General features: G+C 46.2%; 1 pseudogene; it reads right to left on the reverse strand.

Annotated features, from left to right (window-relative positions):
- Positions 1-4,321: 4,321 nt before the first annotated feature.
- Positions 4,322-4,528, reverse strand: LOC142264468 (U2 spliceosomal RNA; annotated as a pseudogene).
- Between the last annotated feature and the right edge of the window lie 1,864 nt (positions 4,529-6,392).

A 6,392-nucleotide genomic window follows, 5' to 3' on the forward strand; every position in this document is an offset into this window, starting at 1 on the left:
TGCCAGTTGTACGGCTGCAAGAAAATCCGGACCACGCCTTACCACGCCCAAACCAATGGCATTTGTGAAAAGATGAACCACTTGGTCCTGGGCCTCCTCAAGACGTTACCACTGGAAGAGCGGAACCTGTGGCTGGAGAAGCTACCTGACCTGGTCGATATGTACAACAACATCCCTTCCAGCTCTACGAAATGCACTCCAGCATACCTGATGAGAGCTCGTCCCGGCCGGCAACCAGTGGATCTGGAAATGGGCTTGGAAGCTTCAGAAGCACTCCTGTCGACAGCTGAATGGGACACTCGGCGGAGGACACAGTACCGACAGGTCCAGGAGTATGTTGAAAAGAACTTGTGCCGGAGTCGGGGACAACAGGAGCAGTGCTTCAACAAGAAGGCGCCTGCCGGTTCCTTCCAACCTGGGGATGTAGTGCTGAAACGGAAAAGAAGGGCCCACAAGCTGGATGATCAATGGGAAAAAACCCCGTATGTAGTCCAGCCCACAGGATGGGAGAATGGGAAGGCCTACCAGATCAGCCGTGACCAGGGGGGGACTTTGGCCACGGTTTCCCGAGACCACCTGAAGAAGTGCCCACCAGCATTGAGAGTAGCGGATGAGGCTCCAGTTCCCAGTCCAGTGGAGAAGGAAAAAGAGGTAATCCACACCATGATGGGTGATTTTCCAGCAGACTGGCCTACACAGAACGGTGCGGTGATCCTTCCAGTGATACTGTTCCCACAACCCGTGGATGAAGAAATGATGGAAACGGTTAACCGCGAGCCAGTGCCCAGGGATGTACCTGTACCCAGCTCCCCTACGCCTCCGCCTGCCCCACATGATAGCAGGGAGGAGGAACTGACTGTTCCCTCTGCCCCACTGCCTGTCACCACTGACACCGGACCCCGAAGGTCCACTCGCTCCAACCTAGGTAGACCCCCACTTAGGTACAGGGAAACTACTCTTTAAAAGGGGGGGGCTTTATGTGTTGAGTGTACCAGTTTGAAAGTTTTAAATGATAAGTAAAGATGATCAACCTCTATAAATCACTTGTAAGGCTACATCTGGAATATGGGAACCAGTTTTGGGCTCCACATTTTAAAAAGGACATTCAGAAGTTAGAGTCAGTTCAAAGGTGGGCAACTAGACTACTACAAGGAATGGAAGGCCTCCCATATGATGACAAGTTGAAAAAGTTATTAAGTGATTATTGGCTGCAATGGGGCTTTCTGGCTGGTGCCAGCCTCTCTTCTTAGCACACAGGAACCACAATCCCTACACCATGCTTCAATGGATTCTCTCATCCCAGCCCAGTAAAACTACATATTTTACACAGTCATAAGCAGCCCATGGGCATTCACCTGCATTCAAACCAATAACAGCTCATAGACCAGACAATCCATCTACCACTGGACCAAAGACAGGAAGTTAAATCCACTGCCTGCGGTAACCAACTTAATCCTATAGGCTACTCACACAACAAACCCAACAGAAAGGAAAAAAACATGGCTTCGATTATCCATCCAATGAAAACGCATAACCATTGTGAGCCATTGGACAATGCAATTGGACACATGGTGACATGGTGCACGGCCCAATGAATCAAGTCTTTACTTCATATTCACGGTTTAAGCCCTTGGGTTCTAATGTGCCCAGAGTACATATCCAGAAAGATTCTCTTTCTTTGAGCTAAACACAAGTCAACAATACATTGTAAGCAGATTCTATTACCAGTCCCACACCATTTTGTGACGCATAATCACACAGTGATCCAATTAAGATTCCAAGTCATCGAACATGTCCAAGCCATACGCAGAGGAGGCAATAGAATTAGGAAGCTCAAAGAAAGGGAATCTTTCTGGATATATACTCTGGGCACATTGGAACCCAAAGGCTTAAACCATGAATATGAAGTACAGACTTGATTCATTGGGCCATGCATGGACATAATGGACATAATTCTAATAGGCAGGACAGGTAATAAGGAGCACAAGGGATATGCTAAAATGTGTTGTGTGACAAGACAGACACAGGAAAGGAGATGATAACAGGTGTAGGGACCAACAAGGTGAGACAAGGGGTATCAGGATAGGGTCAAGTAGGTATGAATGTAGTAATGGGGCAGGCATAGAGAATTGTATGCGAATGTGAATTACAATAAGTCACTAAGGAAAGGAATATGTGAGTGTGTGCCTAATGTAAACTAATATTGTACTGGCAAAATTATAGATGGAAAGGGAGAAGGGGAGAGGGGAGAGAGGAGGCTGTAATTGACTACAAGGGTATGAGTTATGAGTGATCATAGGGATAGTGCTACATAAGTGGAAATACCTATGGAGGACCGGATGTGTAAGCGCATACCTTATACAAACCTATAGAGTGCTGATGGGTGAGAGTGTGATGTTAGATATAAGACATCCTATAGTGAATAGTGAGCCGTAATCAAGTGCAACAGGGATATTTCACGTGACTATGGGAACCTGGAAGGTAAAGAAAGGGGAGAAAAAACTGTTAGACAAGGTAATCAGACAAACATGACAATTAAAAAACAAGGAAGAATGGAACTCCATACATACTGGAACCATATATAGTGTGAACACGAAAAAGAACCGGGCGTTAGAAAAAATGTGCACGGCCCAATGAATCAAGTCGGTTCTTCATATTCATGGTTTAAGCCCTTGGGTTCCAACGTGCCCAGAGTATATATCCAGAAAGATTCCCTTTCTTTGAGCTTCCTAATTCTATCGCCTCCTCTGCGTATGGCTGGGACATGTTCGATGACTTGGAATCTTAATTGGGCCACTGTGCGATTATGCGTCACAAAATGGTGTGGGACTGGTAATAGAATCTGCTTACAACGTATTGTTGACTTGTGCTTAGCACAAAGAAAGGGAATCTTTCTGGATATGTACTCTGGACACATTAGAACCCAAGGGCTTAAACCGTGAATATGAAGTACAGACTTGATTCATTGGGCCGTGCACCATGTCACCATGTGTGCAATTGCATTGTCCAATGGCTCACAATGGTTATGCGTTTTCATTGGATGGATAATCGAAGCCATGTTTTTTTCCTTTCTCTTGGGTTTGTTGTGTGAGTAGACTATAGGATTAAGTTAGTTACCGCAGGCAGTGGATTTAGCTTCCTGTCTTTGGTCCAGTGGTAGATTGATTGTTTGGTCTATGAGCTGTTATGGGTTTTAATCCAGGTGAATGCCCATGGGCTGCTTATAACTGTGTGAAATATGTAGTTTTACTGGGCTGGGATGAGAGAATCCATCGAAGCATGGTGTAGGGATTGTGGTTCCTGTGTGCTAAGAAGAAAGGCTGGCACCAGCCAGAAAGCCCCATTACAGCCAATAATCAACCGCTAGCCGCTGGAACTCGTTGCTCTAGATCATGTCAAACTCACACCAAGCAGGAATAGATACATTAGCCCACCATCCCACCCAAAGAGCAACTTCTGCTGCGCAGCTGGCTTTCTAGGCAGCAGCGCTATCGTGATGTCAGCGGGGGACATTGTGACAAGCCAGTGTTCCGTCACTTCATGTTGTGCACTGTTCAAACGGAAAATACATCAACAGGCAGACTACAGAAAAGCTTACTAACAAAGGTTAGAGAGGGGCTTTCTCAGAGGGCTTTTTACAGTTTGTCTATTCCCAATTAGCCGTTTAAGTATGCTTAATGAAAGTACTAATTCTTTCATAGGCCGCCCATTCTTAGTATTTGACGTTCCTTATATTGCGGTATCAGGCTTCGCAGCAGGTTGCAAAACATTCATCACCCATGACTGTCCCCAATTGGGCTCAGAAGCTAAATGTCTATCATGACCTCTCTTTTTGAAAGTCCAAGAGCAAGCAAACTCTTCCTCCAGGAGAGGGAGCCAACAGATCACTAAAGACATCATCATTGCTCAAAGAAAACACCGAAAAACAATGGAAGCTTTAATTGGAGTGGAATCTGATAGACAGCACCTGATGCCAAGTCTGCATCTTCTAACACCTGCAGTCACTGCAGCAGCTGAATCCAATGTGTCCAAAAGGGATCTATTCTATTCAATTGCAAATGATCTAGATAAGACTGAGAATAAGATACTGCACGGGACATAGCAGAGTTGGTCAAGTTGAGTGGAGATGAGTTTGCTATTTGGCACAGCTTTTGCATCAATAAAGCAAGTAAAAGGTGTGAAAGATAAAAAAAAGGGTGAAAGTGTGAAAAGTGAATTGGCCAAATTGAGGTGCATATAAAGTTTTTGCTTTCTTTCAATTCACTAATGGGGCTCATTTGAATCAGGTGAATTGAGTTCTGCTTTTGGAAACTGGGTTAAGAAGGGGTGCACCGGTCCTGGAGGTACTGCAATACCAGGTCAATGCGTGGAGTGGACAGAGCAAGATTTTTTCCATCTCCTTGTTCTAAAAATCCATTTAATATATGGTCCCCAGAGAGGGGACGTATCAGATATTAAACTGATAAGAACAGATTTAATTTTTTTTTTTTTCTGTTTATCAGTAGGACTTCAAAATAACAAAGGTGATCGCCTCCCGTTGCCTGGGAACCGTCCAGGCACAAGAGGGCTATGTGTCACCAGAAGGCGCACACACTTCCTCAAGGCCGGCAGACGTGCAATCCCAGGCACCTTCCAGTACCGACCAAGGTAGCGTCCTCCGAAACTACACTTGATCTTAGCCAAAAGGCCGAGAAGCTATAACCCGAATTGGTTACGGCCTTGAGTGGCACCCTGGCCTATACCGGACACATCTTAGGGAGAGGGAGACAAACCCACGCCTACAGAAGACATTTTGTCACCCAAGCCAACCCTTGAAAAGGCTGTTTTGCAGAGCAAAAACAAGAAGAATGGTGCTTTTTGCAGCCGCCGCCCACTGCAATGAATCTGAATAACTCCTCCTTTTGGACACAAGCACCTCCCCTCCCCCTTGCAGTCTTTCCAATTCATGATACAAAAAGACGGACGGACAGGACAGGACAGGACAGGCTGCCTGACTTTCCGTCACTGCCACCCTTTGCCATCCTTGTCCGTAGAAAGCCCTTTCATCATCCCCAAACCCTAATCTTTTCCCTTCCCTTCCCAGATGCGTCTCACTCCCTTTCATTAGGAAGTGAGCGCAGCCTTTTCTCCGTTCTGCACATGCGCGACGTTAAACACAAATGCGCAGGCGTGCGTTCCATTACCCTCACTGCATTCCACTCCCATACAGGAAGTGGGCGCAGCTATTACTACGGTCGCACATAAAAGAACCCACGGCCACCACTGCACATAGCTGACTCCACCACAGGACACCCACTTCTACACCAACGCAGGTAAGACAGGATCGGCACCTCTATGCTCCCGTTACAATCAGGCTCAGTCACCATGTGATAACGCTCTCAACTCTTTAGTTGCAGGCTCCCCTTGCTTCACCTCCACTGGCTGTGCTGCCATTTCCTCTCCCACCTGGAAGGTATACTTTATTCCACTATTTTCCTGTTTCTCTCTTCCCCCTTTTCCCATAACCTACTTTTATCTGCATTTGTGGGGTATCTATATGCTATTTACATCATAGTTTTATTCATTAATATGGAAGGGAAGAGTGCCCATGAGAGTGTTGAACTGCGGAGAGCAAGAAATTAAGCTGCTCCGATTTGCCACCATTGATAAGCTGTTCTCAGTAGATACACATGCTATCCAAACAGCAGCATCCACCATTGCTTCAGCCCACCCATTCAGTGACAGCTCACCAAGTCAGCCATAGGAGTGGTGTAAGGAATTACACGTAGGCACTGACTCCACACCTTCACATCACAAGAAGGGGGTCTACAGGCTAGTGCAAGAATACGAGCAAGTCTTCAGCAAACATCCGCTAGACTTTTGAAGAATAAAAGGGGTCAAACACTACATCCCCACAAGTGCACACCCACCCATCAAAGAGAGATATAAGCCAAAACTACCTGCACATTACCAGTGTACCAAGGACATGTTGAGCAACATGAAGGAGGCTGGGGTTATCCGTGACAGTTGTAGCCTCTGGGCAGCTCCGTTGGTCCTGTTAAAGAAGAAGGACAGCACCACTCCCCTGTATTGAGGAATAGCTAGCTGCATTGAGAACTGCAAATTATTTTTCTACCCTTGATCTCACTAGTCGCTATTGGCAAGTGTCCGTTGCTGAGGCAGACCGGGAGAAGACCGCCTTTGCCACCCCGATGGGTCTCTGCGAGTTCAAAAGCATGCCCTTCGAGCTGTGCAATTTGCCAGGAACCTTCCAGAGGCTGATGGAATGCTGCTTGGGACACCGAAACTTTGAAACGGTACTGCTATACCTTTATGATGTTATTGTTTATTCTAAAGCAAACAAGATTTTAGGGTGTATAAAAAGGGAGATTAGATCCGGTGATCCCAACGTA

The sequence above is a fragment of the Anomaloglossus baeobatrachus genome, unplaced genomic scaffold (genome assembly GCF_048569485.1).
Source record: "Anomaloglossus baeobatrachus isolate aAnoBae1 unplaced genomic scaffold, aAnoBae1.hap1 Scaffold_2653, whole genome shotgun sequence".
In the NCBI taxonomy this organism is placed as follows: domain Eukaryota; kingdom Metazoa; phylum Chordata; class Amphibia; order Anura; family Aromobatidae; genus Anomaloglossus; species Anomaloglossus baeobatrachus.